The sequence below is a fragment of the Amblyomma americanum genome, chromosome 11 (assembly GCF_052857255.1).
Source record: "Amblyomma americanum isolate KBUSLIRL-KWMA chromosome 11, ASM5285725v1, whole genome shotgun sequence".
Taxonomy (NCBI): Eukaryota; Metazoa; Arthropoda; class Arachnida; order Ixodida; family Ixodidae; genus Amblyomma; species Amblyomma americanum.
Genome location: NC_135507.1, coordinates 70,480,137 through 70,499,805, shown reverse-complemented (window position 1 = coordinate 70,499,805; position 19,669 = coordinate 70,480,137). Strand labels below are relative to the sequence as shown.

The 19,669-nt window shown below is 47.1% G+C and overlaps 1 protein-coding gene across 1 annotated transcript in view; it reads right to left on the bottom strand.

Annotated features, from left to right (window-relative positions):
• Positions 1-14,691, bottom strand: part of LOC144109686 (uncharacterized) — a 166,862-nt gene extending 152,171 nt beyond the window's left edge. The window contains exon 1 of the mRNA XM_077642486.1: positions 14,492-14,691. The gene's annotated coding sequence lies outside the window, so the exon portion shown is untranslated. The remainder of the gene's footprint in view (positions 1-14,491) is intronic.
• Between the last annotated feature and the right edge of the window lie 4,978 nt (positions 14,692-19,669).

The window sequence follows — 19,669 nt, the reverse complement described above, 5'->3', positions numbered from 1 at the left end:
CTCGCAGCCAAGAATTCAGCGCAGTCGTTCCGCTGCAGGCAACCAGTCATCACACAGGGCTCGTTGCACTGCTCCCGGATGGTCGTTGTGCTGCTCAGCATACAGTTGACCGCATATCTTCGCTGCTGGCCTCCGTTGTCGGGATCTCACCGCTGGCAACCAGTTGTTGCAAATGGGTCGCAAGCCCCAAGGGTAGCGTTGGCCTGGCGGCCTGGGGCACAGCTGGTAACATCCGAAGGTCCCGGCAAAGGATGAGTCGACTGGCAACAGAACAATTTGTTTATTCTGGCATCGCAAAAGAGCAGCCGGTCAGGGCGACCACGTTACTCGAAGGAAGAAATCGAAGTCTCCTTGGCGTCCGGGGCAGCTGCCTTTTATACCCTCGGAGTCGAGGGCAAGAAGGAACGGCACGGGATGAGGCGCCCGATACGGCGACGCTCGGACATGTTCAGACGTGACGTGCGCGTCCGCCGGGCCGGCGCCGGTCAGACCTCCTCGCCTCCCAGTTGGGGAGCTCCTCTCCCCGGCTGCCGCGCTTTGACAAGCGTGGGCACCAACATGCACACAGACACACGCACACACGACGACACGTGGCATTGAAACCTGCCTGGACGCGCTTGGCGGGAGGCGTTACGGCAGCACTGAACGGGCCCAAAATGACCACCACTTTGAACGAAGCCCCGGCGTCCGTTGCATCCGCGCCGGCTATACCGCGCGTCGTAGGCGAAACGCAACAATGTCCTGGAAAAAATTGTCTAATTACCAATGCTCTTGTGTTTTTGTACCTGTTTGCTCTTACAATGTCTTTGGCCATAAGAGATGATGACCTGTTAAGCAGCGACAAAAATACGTCAATATTTTACTCAAATATCCGCAGTGTAAGGAAGAACCTGAACCTTCTAGTGGCTTGTTTTACGAGATATTCCCAATCTTTTGATATTGTAGCGCTTACAGAAACCTGGCTGCAAAAAGATAAGAACGTTATGCTTCCCGCCTAGGTTATGTTATCTCATCCGAGATAATAAGAAAACCGTGGTGGTGGTGTTGCCTTTTTCTCAAAAATAGTCTGCCTTTCTCGTTTTTGGCACCAGTCACCCTCAGTAATACACACATAAAAACACTGTTCATAAAACTGCCCCTGTCATTCACTGTTGGAGTTATTTATCATCCAATAAATTCACGCCATTCTCCTTTCTTGATAAACTTGAGGAATTTTTGAAACTCTTACTACACATTCAGAACGCATAATTATTGTGGGCGATTTCAATATTGATACAAGTACCGAATGCCACAAAGACTACGTGAACCTGTTAACATCGTACAATTTCCGAAACCTGATTAACACTCCCACGCTTGTAACTACCTCCTCTTTATCAAATATTGATCATGCATTAACAAATATAGTGACTGGGATACGCGCTGGGGTTTACAGCGAACCCAACTCCTATCACCTCCCACTTTTTGTTGCGGTTGACACTGATATAAAACCAGAACGTGAGAGCAAGATGTACCTATCTGAAATAGATTATGCCCTGCTGCGTGAAAAATTACTGGCCGTCGACCCCAATGTAATATGCCATGACGACGTCGATACATAGTTTAGTAACCTAATAGACACGCTTTCGCAAATGGATACTAACTGCAGCAGAAATATTAGTGTTCGCTCTTATGAGGCGCCACTATGACCTTGGATGACTGAGCCAATCCTCGCCGTTCTAAAAGAAAAATATTCATGGTACCGCAAATGGAAGCAACACAAAGATAATGTTTACTATCTAAACCAATTTAAGAGCCTGCGCAACAGATCCGTGTCGATGATGTGGGAACGAAAAAAAGCATATTACACGCGTTTAGTTGAACAAGCATCCGGCAATTCGCATATGGTCTGGAAAATAATAAATGAAGTCGCTGGCAAAGCAAATTTGCGCCGTGTTCTCCCGAAGAGAATAGATGGCAGTATTACAGAAAGATTTAATTCATTTTTCACCAATATCGGCTCGTCCTTAGCTGTTAAAATCCATGAATCACAACAACAAAATGCTGCATCCAATCCAGTTCTCAATACCTTTGGAATGTTTGAAATCAAACCCGATGAAATTGCATCCATTATTCTGAGCTCACCAGGCAATAAATCTGCTGGACTGGACGGAATTTACCCACGCATAATTAAGGAAAACACTGATATCTTGGTACGCATCTTGTGAAAATTTTTAATCATTCATTAAAATGTGCAAAGTACCCCTCCGCTGTAAAGATTGCCAAAATTGTCCCGGTATACAAAGATAGAGACCGATCCAATCCGTCAAGCTACAGACCCATCTCTCGCCTAAGTGTTATTAATAATACTTAAGAAAAAGATTCTATCCAACAATATTTGCAAATTCTTAGAAAAGTATAACTTACTCTGTCAAGAGCAACATGGATTTCGAAAACATCATTCAACGGCATCTGCTGTTCTAAGCTTGACTCAATTAATTAATACGGCATTACATGAAAACAGACTGGCCGCCGTAGTCTTTGTTAATTTAAAGAAAGCGTTTGATACCGTGAACCACGCTATTATGCTGCACAAATTAAACCATTATGGATTCCGCGGTGAAGTCTACAGCTTACTTTCTAGTTACATCGAAAACCGTCAACAAGCTGCAGTTATGAATAACATATCATCACTTCAATATTTACAGACCGGGGTTCCTCAAGGATCCGTTTTAGGGCCCATGTTGTTTTTGTTATACTTGAATGATTTGCCGAAGTCCCTAAGTTGCTCTGATATTTTAATGTATGCAGATGACACTGCCATCATAGTTACAGCTGACAACCATGCGGATTTAGAAGCAAAAACAAACGCTGAACCGAAAAGAATTATTGTTGGTTTTTTACAACAAGCTAACGATTAATTCAAGCAAAACCAAATATATAGTATTTAGCCCACGAGCAAAAGTCATTGACAGCAACCAAATTAACATATTCAGTAACGACCACTCACTTGAACGAACACACTCATTTAACTATCTTGGTGTCATTCTAGATGAACACCTTCACTGGAAAAATCAGATTAGCGCCGTCAGTTCTAAGTTGGCTTCAGGGCTGTTATGTCTTATTACAGGCCCGCGATTGTTTTAATACACATACACTGCGTACCCTTTATTTTGCCGTTATTAACAGTCATTTAACATACTGTGTAGAATCATGGAGTTTGACATAAAACACTTACCTTGATCGTATCCGGCGATTACAAAAACGGGCTATCCGAATTATAACACAAAGCAAGTACAACGAGCCAAGTAGACCACTTTTCCAGTTAGTAAATATCCCCCCTTTTGACCTTGTTGGGACATTAAACATAGCGGTGTGTGTAAACAACAAGGAGAATGTAATCAACCTTTCAATGCCTCCCTGTTTCGCTGTCCTTCTCGACTCTCAAGAAACCTCACACATAGTAAATTTAATCTGCCACCGATTAATAACATCTACAGCGAAAGATTGGTGCAGTTTTCAAGAGCCAAGGTTTGGAATGCTTTACCCTCAGAAACAAAACAGTGCCACGAAACAAATAAAACATTAAGAACATAATTTATGAGTCTTATTTGACCTCTGTGGTAGTCGTTTACGCTTTGTATTTCTTGTACAATTTTGTTTTTGATAGATCTTTACTCATTCTGCGGTAAAATGCACATTATTATGTTTTCTTCTCATTGTATGCGGTATTTTGGTTTTTCGCCGTTGATTTTGTACTTCTCATTTTACACAAGTGCTGTGTCATTGCCAGTATGTATTATGTTTCTGAACCTCACACTAGCATCTGGCTATGGGTTCAGTCAGTGTATTGATAATTTGTGAGGCAAGGTTATGAATAAATGTAAATGAATGAATGAATGAATGAATGAATGAATGAAAGGGAACCCCGGAGAGCGTGCAACTTTGCGTGTGCTGCTGCCCTTTCCACTCTGCTCGCCGGCGCGGCGGCAAGGCAAACATGTCAGTCGTCGGCGTACAAGGGTGCGCGGGCGCGCTCTTCGCTATCTATGGGCGGTAGTCTGCGTTGTGTTCACGGACGGGACGCCCCGGACTCATCCGCTTCTGCCGCCACCGCTTAATACTATCGGGCGCCTTGTTTCCCTTGCCCTCCCGCTCTCTTGGCCGTCGGGCGGTTTCGCTCGCTCCCTTTTTGCCTAGAGCCGACTATCCGTCTCTTTGCGAGCATTACATGCCCGCAGCCGCTTCGCGGAATCTTATCTCTTCTTTCGCGCGCATAATCCTCGTCCGCAATCCGCTAATGCGGTAATCTTAACGCGAATGGGTCCTTCCATGTCACCTTGATAGTCCAGCCCTCTTGGAGCCGCTTCGGGCCGGTCGCGTCACCCGCCACCTTATGCCGACCCCCTCCCCCCCCCCCCCTACTCCCGCTCCTGATCTGCCTCCTCTCACATCTCTTTATTCCATCTATATCGCTCGGCCCCGTTGCGGTGGTCCCTACTTAAGGAGACAGTTATAGGGCTGCGCATTCCCATTATTTTCTCTCTCTCCCCCCCCCCCCCCCCATCTGGTGCGACCTACCAATCTAAGAATCTCGATTAAACATCGCCGCGCGAGCAGTCGATTTCTCTACAATGTTTGAGTAATTTCTACTCAATGTCGACATAGAGGGCGAACCCTCGACCGGGCTAAGTGATGCCCTCTCCCATTCGCTTTCGAGCCGGCGGCGGCGGCGTGCTTAAAAGATCTGGATGCTTCTGGAAAGCGGTTTCGGCGCTCGACCAATGGAGTGATGCGCCCGGCGCGAGCAGGAGAAGGAAATTGTGCAGTTGATACTGCGTGTATGAGCGCGCCTGCCTTGGCGCGAAGACCGAACAGACGCGGACCGCACCTACAAATGAGCGACGTTAACCGCTGTCTGTCAGCCCGAGCCACTGTTTAAGCTTCAGAGAAACGGGCCTGCTCGACTCCCGGGAGAACACCACTCGACCAGCCACGAACCAGCGAGGCAACGTGCGTCAACCTGCGGATCGCCCCCGTCATGTTCCTCAGGTCGTCGGACTGTCGCAGTGCCCGGTGAACAAATTGTGTTTTGCTTGTTTGTCTCCCTCTGTGTTGGTGCAGTCTGGGTGCAAATATTCTGTTAAATTTTAATCCCTGTCAAGTGTTACTCTGCACGAGTTGCATTGTTTTGTAAATCACTTTGTATGTGCTCGTAGGAGTGATTATGAAATCATCTGTATCGTTTCTGCTATATAAACTTTGTTTTGTTTTGTGAACCTTTGGCTCTGAACCATTCTATGGCTGGCGACCGGCGAAAGCTGGGCACCAAAGGGCCACCCCCCTTCTCACTTGGTAGCTGGTCTCCGGCTGAGCTTGCCACGCTGAGTCGAGGGCATCTCCTTTGTGGTCGAGACCGCTACCCCCCACGCTCTAAGGGTTTCTCGGAGCGCACCCAAAATTGCGCGAAGAGGTGCCATGACTTAATGGCTGGAGGGTTTATTGGCGTTAAGTGGATAATACCTTAATTTGTAGTGAAATTGCCGCATTCACTCAGTGGCACAAGCAAAACAATAATGAGTAACCTTATGTCGTTCGGAACCGCTCCTTGCGCACGAATTGCGTACTCTCGCCCCCAGCGCTGTTAATGATGATGATTTATGATGATTATGGATTTTTATGGCGCAAGGGCGACTATTGCCACTGAGCGCCATGGCACAAGGTAATTTCCGATTACTCAATGTGGCGTCAAAGACCCATTTTCCAAGCATTTCACCAATTACTGGCCGAGCACCAGGCCAAGGGAAAGCTTGTACCGATTGTATCACTGGTGGGTACCCGGCGGCAAATGGGAATCAAACCCCGCACCCACGTATGAGACGTGGATGCTCAACCACTCGGCCACCGCTGCGGTTAAGAGATAGTTAATTTTTTATAATACGCCATTAATTCTGTGTCAAATAGGCTTAAACTTAGCGACAGAAGTTAGCAGAGGTGGGCATTTGACCTCGAAAATCTTGACCTCACCTCAACCTCAAAATTTGGGGTTGAGGTCGGCTGCCCGACCTCAGAAAACAAAAAAGCAAAAAAAAGATGAAGTTTTCAGTTCAAAGAATTCTGACAATACTGTGAGACATGAAAGCCAAAACGATGATGGTACTTTTGTGATGATTAGTTATAACAATAACGGCACTAAGCGGTCCGTCATTATTTAATAAGGCGTGCACAGACACTATTGATGTGCACGGAATAGGAGAAGCTTATTATATGGGTTGAACCCTCGGAGAGCTTATGGCCTGCGGACAGTGGTGTCCCTTACGCGGTTAACACCAGTACGTCAGGGGGAACTTTTTTCATTAAGTTTGCTTGACTAACTATTTGTAAGCTTATCAGTGTCAGTATTCAGCAACCTGCTTCGCGTATAATTCTTCCTTTTGGAAGCCTCTCGCTCATTCACGCACGAACCGGCAATTGACAAACACAGACCTTCTGCACCATCCACCAGAAATTGGGAGCGGGGGGGGGGGGGGGGGGGGGGTATTCAGGATACTCTTCCTAGACTTTAAAAAAAGTTACCGAATGTAAAGAAACTGATTCCCAATGTACTTTCCAACGCGACGGCTATGCAGACGCATATCAGTATATTTCGATTTTCTAGCTCTATCCGGCATAGCGAGAGCACTCAGATTAGATGAAAATTTTGCCACCCAGAAAACGCTTTTTCCAGTCCTCTGTATGCTGCCTTCGAAAACTTTTAACAAGCTGCGACTGTAGTACACCATCAGATGCGCGTTGTATTTATGTCTATGCAGAAGCGAGTGGCTTCTTTTAATAATGCGAAAGCATTACGTGGCTCAGTTTCAAGTTAATATCCGCAAAAAAGTGTCGGCAAGAAACGGCACCATGTGACGTCCTGAGCCGACAATTCACACGACGAAGGTGATGATATAACGTAATTAATTATAATAAGTAATACACATTAATTAACATGTCTGATCATTCATAAATATTGTTATTATGCAACACTGACTAATTAGTAGAATTAGTGGTATCTTCATACGAGTGTGATGTCATGCCAGGAAACCCGACAACGACGTAATGTGACGTCAAACCTAGTCACTTGACGATGATGTTATGTGACGTCACAGCTAGTCGCGTGATAACAATGTAATTCCACGTCACACCAAGTCCCCACCAACCCCCATTTCAAGGTCCATATAGATCGCACATTACTACATATGCGTGCATGATGCATTGCAAACAGTGCCCACAACCGAGTCCACATTAATGACATTCGGAATGTCCAGCAGGTAAACGCGCCAGCTCTCATGTAACACACACTCCAACAATCACGCAAAGAAACATGCCGTTGACCCTCGATATGATGGCGATGATGAAGATAATGATAATAGTGCATCTTTGGGAGGTGAAGACCCTCCACGTTTCCGCCGCTACCCTCCAGGTGACGATGGTAATGGTTTCAAAATCCTGGTAATTCTCCGATGGCTCTATGATCCTGCGGCACTTTGCAAGAAGGGGCTAGATTACGTCTTCGAACAGTGTGCCGGGTATTGAAATCACACGGGCAAAACAACTCGCCTAGAGTGGGCGGCGTGAACCGCTTTCTGTCAAGAGCACCACGGCACTACGGTCAAATTTCGCCGCAGCGATATCTTTTTCCGAGTCCGCCCTGCTCCCCCCACCGGGGGGAAAAAGAAAAAACACCGCCTAAATACTCATACGCATGAACAAAATTTTGGGTACAATTTTGTCAACCAGTTTGAGACAAGCTGTTTTGAGTCAATCACTTGCTTTCCTTCAAAACTGAACTGATCAACGGTACGCTGGCATCCTCGAAGTTCTTTACCAGCGAACACCGCGTGATCATCCTGCGAAGCCGTTTAAGGTGAACGATGGGTCTCTACAAAATAGTTAAAGGAAAGATAACGGGTAGTGCCTGGCCGACTGCAAGGCAGGCCGCCAACCTAAATGATCCCATACGAGAAAAAAACAAACAATGATTACAAAATTACAAACAAATCCCGCAATACAAACAGAAGCGAACCACAGTGTGCCCCATTAAACGTCATATTAGAAGGTTTGAAACAGCAACTCAGCCGCACAGCGCCACACATCTTCATTAAAAAAAAGAATCAGTGACTACATCATCATACATTCATTGTAGTTTTTCATTTTTTTACCGCTATAACAGCGCTACGCTGGTACGTTCGCCCATTGCTGCGGTGTCGGCACAATATGGGAATTTCCGAGAAGAAATAAGATACAGGAGACCAATGAGAGGTTATTCGGATAGATTTAAAATGAAATTGTAATTGCATAGGGTGGGCTAAGCTGGCAAAGGACAGGGTTAATTGGAGAGACATGGGAGAGGCATTTTCCCTGCGGTGGGCGTAGTCAAGCTGATGATGATGATGATGCATTACGGAACGGGAATATACAGAAGTAGTGTGAGATTCGAAAGGGGAAGACACCGATCAAAAGATTCGACGGTGTTATGCAGGTTTTTCTGGCCTCGTGGTCTTTTCATCAAATCAGCAGGTGCCGTTCTTAGTAACCACGTGAATTCCATTATCTCGCCTGTGCGGACAGCTCCGGTTTCTGTTAAGTCACCGTGTAATGTACAGTAGGATCCCCTTTACTTGCCTGCAAGGCAACAGTCGCGAGTTCAGCGCCGGCAACGAGCATTAACACGAAGAGTTGCTTGCTTCCATCAGCGCTGCGACGAATTTATTGCGTGCTTGTTGGACTGAACATATTTGTTTGCGGCATCAGACAGGGCTACCACGGGTCAACGTGTTATGTGCTTTGCGCGCTCCCGGGAGTTTGAGCCGACCGGCAGGCAGCCAAGACTGTTACGCCAAAGGGGGAAGGGGGGGGGGGGGGAGAGGGGCGTGCGCACAGTAGCAGTAGCATTCCTTCCAGGAAGACCAGAGGGGTGCGTCTTCCGGTAGGCTCCGGCTGAACGGCCAAGAGCGGACTGCGGCATCCGGTTGCCCAAAAAGGGGAAACCGAACGCCAAGCGTCACTGCATGAACACTGCTGTGGTGCGCTGCAACTCATCTTCGGAAGCGGCGCACGTGGGACTAAGCCGCCGCGATTGCATTACCCGATGACATTGCGATAGCACTGGGTCTTCTAAATTTTACCGCCTCTAATCTCCCAGCATTTCGTGCGGTTTTCTGCATGCTCGTCTAATGACACTTCCACACGCACGGATGGAGAGATAATGAAGACCACGCTTTCAAACTACAGCGCGAGAGACTGGCAGTTTAACACGCGTGAACGCGGGTACGTGGCAAAGACGACGACATTGCTAGTACAGCTTGAAAGCTTGGAAGTTCGTACAGGCAGGACATTAAGATTTCTCCAAGGTGATCGTTCATCTCAAAAAAGTGTATGAACCGGCCGACTTTGAATCGGAGTTGTATTCCCTCTTGGTGATGTGCTCAGTCTTACCTCGCGTCTAGTAACCTGCTGCTCTGTCTTTTTGCGATATGTTTCGTGGCATTTCCTAAAAGCTTTGCAAATAAGTTAGTTAATGTAAATAGAATATATTTTCGATGTAATAAATATCTTGCTTAAAAAAGTCTTTAGCAAGAATTATCGAGCGATTGCATCATTGGCCCTGTTTTTGCATGGTTTATCTTGGATTTCTATGCTTTTGCTTGATCTGAACTGGCTTACCTTGGTTGATATATCATATTACGTAAGTTTGCGTGATATTGCAGAATTGGTCAACTCTCTGCATTGACAGATTCATGGGAGTCCTGATTCCGCTCCTAGCGCAGAGGTACAGGACAGCGGTTTAGTGGTGTGAAGATGCAGCCAGCTGAACTGATCTTTTAGCGCGCGCCACTGTTTCGGATCCCGCTGCGCCCGCTATGAAGTTTTTTTTATTTCTTTAGTGTCTTCCCGCGGCGCAATGCCGGCTTTCCGCAGCAGTGTGGTCCTTATGCTGTCGCTTAAAATAAAATATTATTCAGGCCACTTGAAAATCAAACTGGTCGCTAAAGTGCAGCCTTTGGGTTGAGTAATGATAATCACTAACTCCCCGTGTCTGGAATGAAGGATTCCTGTGGTGGCTATGTTAGCGCTTTAGCGCTTCCACTCCACCAAAAAGTGGTTCTCTGTCTGTCCGAAGTTTGCATCTAGCACGTGGGCAACCTTTGTCACGTGACTTTGTGACGTCATCAGAAGAGTCCCACCGGAATGCGAGCAAACTGCCCATCGTGGCAGTTCAATTAATGATTGGTCGCAGAGATTCCTCAGTAAAGACATGATCTCATAAGCCCCACCGATGGCAGCACCTGCCATCGCAAAGGCAGTGGCGTGTAGTTTTAACCGCTGTACCTCTGCGCCAGGAGCGGAATCGGGACTCCCATGAATCTGTATATGCAGAGAATTGACCAATTCCACCGCGGTACAAGTCTAAAATGATGCAATATCACGCAAACTTACGTAATATGTTATATCAACCGAGGTAAGCCAGTTCAGATCAAGCAAATGCATAGAAATCCAAGATAAACCATGCAAAACAAGTACCAATGGTGCTAGCGCACGATAATTCGTGGTTAACCGTAAGCTAAACCGCCCGTGATTTTTTTGCGTTCACGCCTGCGCATTACCCAAAAGCTGAGTGTCAATAGCTACCGTGCCTGCAAGAAATATAGTTCATAAAATGAGGCGCGCGATTACGTTGTGACAAGTCTCACTAGGGACAGAAATAAACCAAGAGTTCTTATTGTAATTGGAAAGCAGTGCAACTTTTTCTTTCTTAGGACCTCGTGCAATGCAAGGCGGAGCGAGCGATGATTCAGAAAAAGGTGGTTAAGCTTGTGCTTTATTTCCATGGTAAGACTACTCTGGTTGCCTTTGACGGCCACATTGCGGCCCCGCTATCCTATACAGCCATTCCAGCGAAAATAGGAAGGTACGACTGTACTGAACTACTCACACTTTGAATGAAAAACTTCAACACCAACGCCGCCAACAGGATTTAATTTGATACTGGAATTTCGTACAGACGTATTTTGCGCGGGAGCCAGTTCTGTGAAACCTCACTGTGCTGAAATCGAACTTCGTTCCGGGAAAGAAGGCTTAGAACTTGGGAGTTCAATAGCCTTGCCAGGTATAATTTCTACAGGCTTTACCTACACTCTGATTATCTGACTGACTCATGTCTGATAATGAAAATGCTGATTGCGGCACTACAGTTCCCACTGGACCGGCGGCCACCTGCACGGTCCGGCCAGTATCGCCTTGTTAACGCACTAAACATTGTCTTTCACGTAAATATTTACACAATTTTTTAAAAAATAGGCTGTTTAGTTGCAAGATCGCTTTTTTCGGCAGAGCATTGCCAGCGGTGTAGTACATAAGAAGTACTTGCAACTGGGCTTGTTGGTGCATATTCGTGAAAGAAAGTAGCGCTCGTCCTGTTCCCTTCCTCATCCGTGTTGCCAGTTTGCGCTCTTATGTCTTTCACGAATATGCACCAACAAGCCCAGTTGCAAGTACTTCTTAGTTCCGGCGACGGAGAAGGTGTGCGGCTCCCCGCCTTTCGTGTTCGCCTCGTGTACGTCCAGACTGCAGAAACTACGTCTTCCCCGGGAACCTTCGCCTTAAGAATTGGCGGTCTAAAGGCGCATTCCCACTGGAGCAAATTTCCGGCGGGCGAAGTGGATTCGGACAGATTCGGCCGCTTTTGACGCCGACGAAGGCGGAAAGCGGCGCGGCGAGCGCGATCGGTCCTAGACCCATTTTCCCGCCTTCGCCGCGGAAGCGACGAAGCGTCACATCCGGTAAGAATCCAGTATAGCGGCAATCATGGCAGCAGAGCGGGCTGGCGCTTTCTCTGTGGAGATGCTACTCGATGCCATAAATGAGCTCCCAATCCTCACGACAAGCTCACAACCGGAAAGTATAACAAGGGCTGCGATAAAACGGCGCAAGACAGTGTGAAGCCGCGCAACACACGACAGAAAAGCGGGCGAACTGCGTGCGGGGTTCACCCGCACTCTCGCTTCGTTCGCAAATTCCTGATAACGATACGAAACTGCCGTGAGATCTTGCTGCTTTTGTGAAAACGCGAGAACCAGCCGCAGTTCCGCGTCGGCTCCGACGTCGCGGGCGGGCTAAATCAGAACAAGTCCCCTTTTCCGGCGATGCAAATCCGCTTCTCTCGCCGGAAATTGGGTGCAGTGTGAACGCGTCTTGAAAAGGGAATTCATAACGGGCTGCACAGAAAAAAGCGTTAGCTCGGAATACGGTTCCAGCCATCAGCCTCGCCCTCAGACCGTGCATCTTGCCCTCCCTCGCCCTCACCTCATCATGTCTGCTGTCCTTCGGCCTCACCTCACCACATCTTTCCTGCCTCAACCTCGTTCTCACGAATTTTCATGCGCCCATCCTCCCTCATCCTCTCCTCAACAAGGGAAATCCTCATGAGGTGAAGGTGAGGGCGCCCTAATGGGGGCTCGCTCTCGTGAGAATGGCCATCTCTGCTTCGAACTATCAGTGATGACTACGCAGGTATGCATACTATGTGCAACACCACTATGCTTTCACGTTTACTTTCACTCGGAACAGGATGGGAAATTGAGCTCAATGGGGGAGAGGGGGAGGGGGGAATTAATGGTGAATGCTATTATTGAACGACTGGAAGAAGAAGCAGCAGAGAAAACAATGCTGCCAGAAGTTTGAGGCGCGCTTACGAAACATGGGAATCTTATTTATGGTTGTTCTCACTCTTGATGGAAAGTTAAAACCCTTGCTTCTATGCGCAGAACTCTTCCGGCTGACTTCACGCGCACAAGAACCTTCGCAGCTGACTTTCTTGTAAGTAATGAAACATTACGCAACACCCCTGAAATGTTTCGTATGATAATAAAATATTCTAGAATTCGCGTGCTTTCAATATGTTTGTCGAGTAATATCGCTATGCATTCCGTATAGTTTCTACCTGATGTCAACGAGGTGAGTATGACGTCAGACGCAGTCCGCATGCACTTGCACTACTTCGTATGCGTTGTCTGACAAATGCCCACTCCGTATGGACTCTGCATATTCCAAGTATCTTTATAACTGTCATATACAGAAAACATACGAACTGTATGAATCGTGGTACGGAACGTCTTACCTGAGAGAGGCGGACAAATTCTGAAAGCAGTGGAATAACTATAGGAAACTCCATTTTATTTTAAGCGCTGTTAGCTGTTAGCCGAGAGAAATACCTTTAGTAATACGTGTCTAAAAAAGCAGGCGAGGTAAGAACAGATACAGTGAAACACGTTTCGATGTCTGGCAGGCAGTAAATTTAGGAATAGGAGCGACTTTGAGCCTTTCACAGCTATTTATATGACAAATAAGCGAGCTGGGCTCTCCGCGCGCGGAAGTATGCAGGGTGGTTCACCTAGGACTTTACAGGATTTTTAAAAATATGCCTTTTTTAGTTAAAAGAACGCTTTTTTCGTCATAGCATTTTCAGCAGCGTGGTAAAACAGAATACAGCTAATACGGGATACCTATCAGGCTGGTTAACTGGTAATGAATAGTTAACTTTTAACTATTACAGTTAGGCTCCTTAATTATTCAGAGGCGTGTAGCCCATCGTAAGTAATAAGCACATCACATAGAATTTTGAAAACGCGGTCACCCTCGGCATTGTGGCCCAATATAAATTGGCTTTCGAAAACATTCCAGGAAAAGCAAACTCTCCAGTGCACGTACCTCATCAAAATAGACAAGATTCGTTGGGCCACAGCGCAGGGGGTAACCGCGTTTTCGAAATTCTTAAAACTGATATGGATATTACTTACGATATCCTTCACGCCTCTCAATAATTAAAGAACTTAACAGGAATAGTTAAAAAGGTAGCTATTGAATAATAGTTAACCAGCCTGCTGGTTAGGACGTGTTGGCTGTATTCTATTGTACTACACCGCTGACAATGCTGTGCCAAAAAAAAAGCACTATTCTTGCTAAAAAATCCCCTTTTTGAAAATTGTGGAAAGTCTTAGGTGAAACACCCAGTATACAGCTATGGGAAACCCGGTGCTACTAGTTCCAGACACTTTTACATCAAAGCGACAGCAGTTTACATCCAAAGTCATTTAGCACCTTCCGTGTAAAACTTTGTATCCTTACCAATTGGACGTGTTCAGCCTGTTACAAAACCTTCTACAAGACCCAAAGTTCCGACGTTTTTCAAAATGGATAATCGTCCAACGTCGCAAACTGACAAAACGCCTGGCTCCCATGCTGCGCTCGCTCGCACAAGCCGTACTCGTGTCCGCTGAGTTGAACCAATTGCCCCTTAAACATTCCCTTAACCGGAGCCGCGTCAGCGTCTAAGTACAAGTGGGCAATGGGCCGGCCTCCTCGGGGACACTCCGCATACATTTCACAACACTTCCCGCTCCCAGAAGCGCCGTCTTCCAAGCACCACTCAAGAACTCGATTTCACGCAGTTTGCAATACCCGCTCAAAGACTCACCGTCTTTTGCCAGTACAGGTGTCCAAAAACCCGTGACAACAGGAGACCTAAGCCAGTTGCCGGCTTTGACAGAGCGCGAGGCGTGCGGGCCTCCGCGTGAAGCGTCTCGTGTTGGATTACTTCGCGGTGGCGCGCTCTTTGTCTTAGGGCGCGGGAAAGGATGTGCACGGTTCCGGCCGTCTAAAGGAGGACGGAGACAGCGGGCTCAGCGCGCGCCTGTAAGCGGAAGCAAGCGGCCACCCGGGGCGCTTCCTTTCGCTGTTCACGTGCGTTCGAGTCCTGACATCCGCCGGCGCTCGCCGGGCGCGTCACCGAGACGGGCGTCGGTTGAATTACGCGGAAGCCGGCCACCCCTCCCCTTGCGCTACGAAGGCCGCGCTCCTACGTGACTCCCGTTAGCAGGCGCATGTCGCGTCGTAGCTCAGGCTAAACCCGATGCGAACGCGGGGAATGTGCAAGTGCCCAGCAGTCGCCATTCAAAGCAGAGTGGAGAGTAACAGGCGTAAAACTGTACGCCCGTACCGTTGTTGCAACTTTTCTTCCTGCTATGGGCGCTGACGGTAACCGGATGCCTGTTTCCGTCTGGGCTTATTAAATCTCGCAGGCATTCAGAGAAACATTCAGATAGGGTTACAGTACGGCGTGGATCTCTTACCGTTTTTGCTTACTTTCCTCTTTTATTTACTTTCAATTTTTCGGTGTCTTGACTGTTAGTACGAGAAGAAACTTTCTTGACGTTATTTCAGGATTTGTTCCCACGAAGGCTTCCTGGGTATAAGGCTATAAATTCCTCTAGACGCCGGGACATGATATGCTTGGCCCTTCGTGCTACGGTGGCCTCGATGCATTTACTTCTCGAAGGCCGGAGGCAGATGCTAAGGGCATCTACATATATGGCGCGGTAGTGAAGGCGCTGGCGGAAGAGAGTGGGTGCAGTTAAAGTTGAAAACACGTTTCTCGTTTTTTTTTTCTGGAGTGAGGGAAATGTTCCTAAGTTAAGAGCTTCTCCCGACGACGTCATGCGCTTCCAACGCCTGCTTTCTGCGCCCGAAGCTGCTTGCAGTCCGGTAGAGAACGAAAAGACAAATCTACCAAGCGTCATGCAGCACACTTCCGAATTAAGATTAATTGCACCCTGTTAAACAGGTACGAACAGCCAGGTCTGACGCTAAACCTTAATATATATGAACGGGTCATCGCTTTAGTCTGATTATTAGAGACAAAACAGGTATTGCCTTGAATAGAAGATGGCAAGCACTATTTGGACATTTTGGAATCGGTTAACATTAAGCTTAAATTCACTAATTTTCACGTGAAGGAAATATAAAACATCTGCAATGAAGCAGAAAACCTGCACCTAGGTTAGACACTGGAAGATGGCTAAAATCAGTAAGAGGTAGGCAGGAGGTTAACTTGAAAACATTTATATTCAAGGCACGCGTGCCAGACCAACGACTAAGCAACTCAGACGCCCTAACTAGCACGCTCCCTGAAAGACCACTTGGTTGTGTTCCTAGTAAATGTCCATTTGGTAGTCGAAAACTATGAACATCTGGTGAAATTCTACAGCAACAGAAATAATTTTGTATGCATTACCTTTCATCTTAAGGGAATGTAGAGCATCTTTCTGCCTCCAGAAATACATGAAGCTGCAGAAATATTTGATGCATGCGCTTTTATGAGGTATTTGAAACACTGTGTTATTAAAATAAGCGACATTAATCCCTCTGGAACTCTGAAGTTCACCGCTTACCGACGACCGGGCTGTAATTCAAGGAGTAAGGTAAGCAAACTTTATTGGATCTTCTAAGGAATTCGCGGCTGCAGCACCCGCGTCGTCCTCGTCTCAGGCGGTCCCGGGTCCTGTCCTCGCAAGGTCGGGCCCCTATTCCAGGGCTCCGCTGAGCCGCGCTGCCTCACAAGCGTGCTACACCAGGGTCCTTTGGACTGTGAGCTCGCTGCTGACGAGCCGGCTCTCGCATTGCTCCACACTCGGGTGTTCGTGTTGGTGGAATGTTCTGTTTCGCTCACACTCCCACGTGATGTGGTAGAGTGTCGGCACCGCCCCGCACCAAGGGGCATGTGGCTCTGTAGTGTGTTGGAAACGTCTTGTTCAGTAGGTGTAGGTTGGGAAAAACACCCGTCTGCAGCCTGCGCCACCCGGTCGCCTCCTCCTTTGTTAGCGCCCTGTGTGGCGGTGGATACCTATATCTCATGCACCTGTATAGGCCCAGGTGCTCCGCGTACGCCCCGTCGCAGGCCTGTGTGTAGAAGTAGTCCGGTTGCCCAGCTCGGAAACTAAACTCGCGAGCGAGGCCGTCCGCCTTCTCATTCTCCATAATGCCTGCGTGCCCGGGTATCCATATCAGGTTGTGTATGTGTTTTCTATCCAAGCATTTTACCTTTCTGAGTATGTTTAGGGCCACGCTACCTATTCTCCCTCTAATGTAGTTTCTGCATGCCTCCTTCGAGTCAGTAAGTATATTTAGGGATTTGTTTTCCCTGGACTCATTAGCTACCGCCAATGCTATGGCGATCTCCTCAGCCTCTGTTGCGTCCGCAATCCCGGCTGCTGCGCATGTAACCAGGTCTCCCTTGTGATTGACCACCACCGCTGCGGTCGTGCGTTTCCTCCTGGTTAGGTACAGTGACACATCCGTATAGACTGTGCTTTCCAGTTGGGCCAGTCCCCGTTCCACATACTCGGCTCTCGCATTCCGTCTGCCCTCGTGCAGGTTCGGATCCATATTCCTAGGCAGGGGGGCTACCCTAAGTATTCCACTGATTCCGTTTGGGACGTCCTGGTACCTGTCAATGTGACCATGCGTATCCACCCTTATCCTTTTCAGTAGCGCCCGGCCTGTTGGCGTGCCTCGGAGTCATATAGTTTGCGCTCTGAGAAGGGCTTCTCACAGTTCGTAAAAGGTGTTGCTGATTCCTAGTTGGAGCAATTTTTCGTTTGATGTATTCCTGGGTAGATGCAGAGCGGTCTTGTATGCCTTCCTCAGGATTACATCTATCTGCTCCCTGTCTGTCTTCGTTGTCAATGAGTAATGAATAATGATGGCAGTGACACCCTACAAGCTGACGAAACGGCGGTACAGAACAGGTATAATACATGGCTAATAGAACTGAATACTAATAATGGCGAAGTCAGGCGTCAGTCCCGTACATGTATATATCTATCCTTCTACTTACTACTTCAATGGCACTCTTTCGAAGTCCCTTAAGCTGCACAAATTTTTATCTTATTACATTACAACTAAGGTATCTCTGGCGACAACCATTAATTGTATCTAACCCTATAATTATTTTAGGCCAGTCACACGTTAGCTACTATCCAACGTAATTTTTGCAATGCTACATCCTCCCTAAAACTGTTCTTTTTAAATAAAATATGGACTGTGCCCAGTCGGTATGGCATCCGGTCCTCATCAAACTTGCGAATTCCTCGAACACGTCAATTAACTCCACCAGATTTGTTCTTACCAATTACAGCCAAGAACGTTGTTTAGATGTAATAAATGTGTCTTTGTCATCTTGCCGTAATGTTGCAGGTTAAACTTTGTTTCGCGAACTGTCCCTCCACAATGCATTCCACGACGAGCTCTTTGACCGGTGTATGTTCACATCCCGTTTCGCAACATCAGAAAAGCGGTCTCAATCCTTGTAACACAAGAACTACTTTTTTTTTTTTAAACGCGACTGGTTTAAGGCTCCCTTTCAGCGGAGTACCCTGCAACCCGGCGCCGACGGCGTGCGAGAAAATGCGGATTGGTCCAAGAGATACTGACGTCACACTTGGAGCGGTGGATTTGAAAAATGACTGAAACATCACAATTTTCGCAGCTTATGACTTAAACATCATCATGTCATGCAAGAATGTAAAGTAAATGAATTGCACTCGGAAGAAAGTAGGGACTGAGTCAGACACGCTGCCCCTAGGCTACCAAGGTACTTTTTCTTTATTACATGGAAGTAGACAAGCACTGACTGGACCACCAAGGCGTGCTCGGTCGGCTTGGTTAAAGGCAGGCTGTGCGTGTGTTGTCCGACAGTGTCCGCGTCTGCGAAGTGATATGCAGAGAGGGCCACAGGTCGCCGAAAGGAGCCGTTACGCCTTACGGTTGCGCTATCGCGTCATACCTTTGAAGTGGAGCTTAAGTATCCCACGAATTTTTCAATGGTTTTTTACTCTAACATCTGCTGAGTGAAATCTCCTTTCCGCTGAATTGCTTACTGACGGTGACTAGCTTTTCACAAATCTTAGCTGATACTACATAACAAGCAGAAACTTGTTTATGTGACGTTTTACAATGGCTGCGTTGGCCGAGTGATTGCAGCATGCTCTTCGCATTCAGTAGACGCGGAATTCGGTCCCCAGTTCCTCCAGTTGCTCACTAGTTTTACGATGCCTAAAACGTTACCACTTACCTGATGCTTGGTTCCTATGAGGTGTTCCTGTTTTTAAGGCGGATGCCCGCGTGGCGCGGTCACCAATTAGACGAAGCGTAGGTCAGAGCAAGGAGAGAAACTTGACGGTAAAAGCGGCGGACAGCAGTGGGAAGCAGAGAGCACTGGGAAGCGAAGAAGGCAGAAAAGAGAAACGTGATGTCAGTTTTCTTAAGGGGAACAGCCAAAGTGAGCAAGAATTCAATTCAGTTCAGTTTTTCAATTTGTTTCCAGAAAAAAAATTCTGGTGGGACACTTGGGCTAAAACCTAAAAACAAGGATGCCGCTGGACCCGTCGCGGTGGCTGAGTGGTTAGGACGCTCGGCTACTCATCCGGAGTTCCCGGTTCGAACCCGACCGCGGCGCCGGCGTTTTTATGGAGGCAAAACGCTAAGGCGCCCGTGTACTGTGCGATGTGAGTGCACGTTAAAGATCCCCAGGTGGTCAAAATTATTCCGGAGCCCTCCACTACAACATATCTTTCATCCTTTCTTCTTTCTATCTTTCATCCTTTCTTCTTTCACTCCCACCTTTCTCCTTTCTCTTACGGCGCGGTTCAGGTTTCCAACGATAAATGAGACATATTGCGCCATTTCCTTTCCCCAAAACCTATTATTATTATTATTATTATTATTATTAATATTATTATTATTATTATTATTATTATTATTATTATTATTATTATTATTATTATTATTATTATTATTATTATTATTATTATTATTA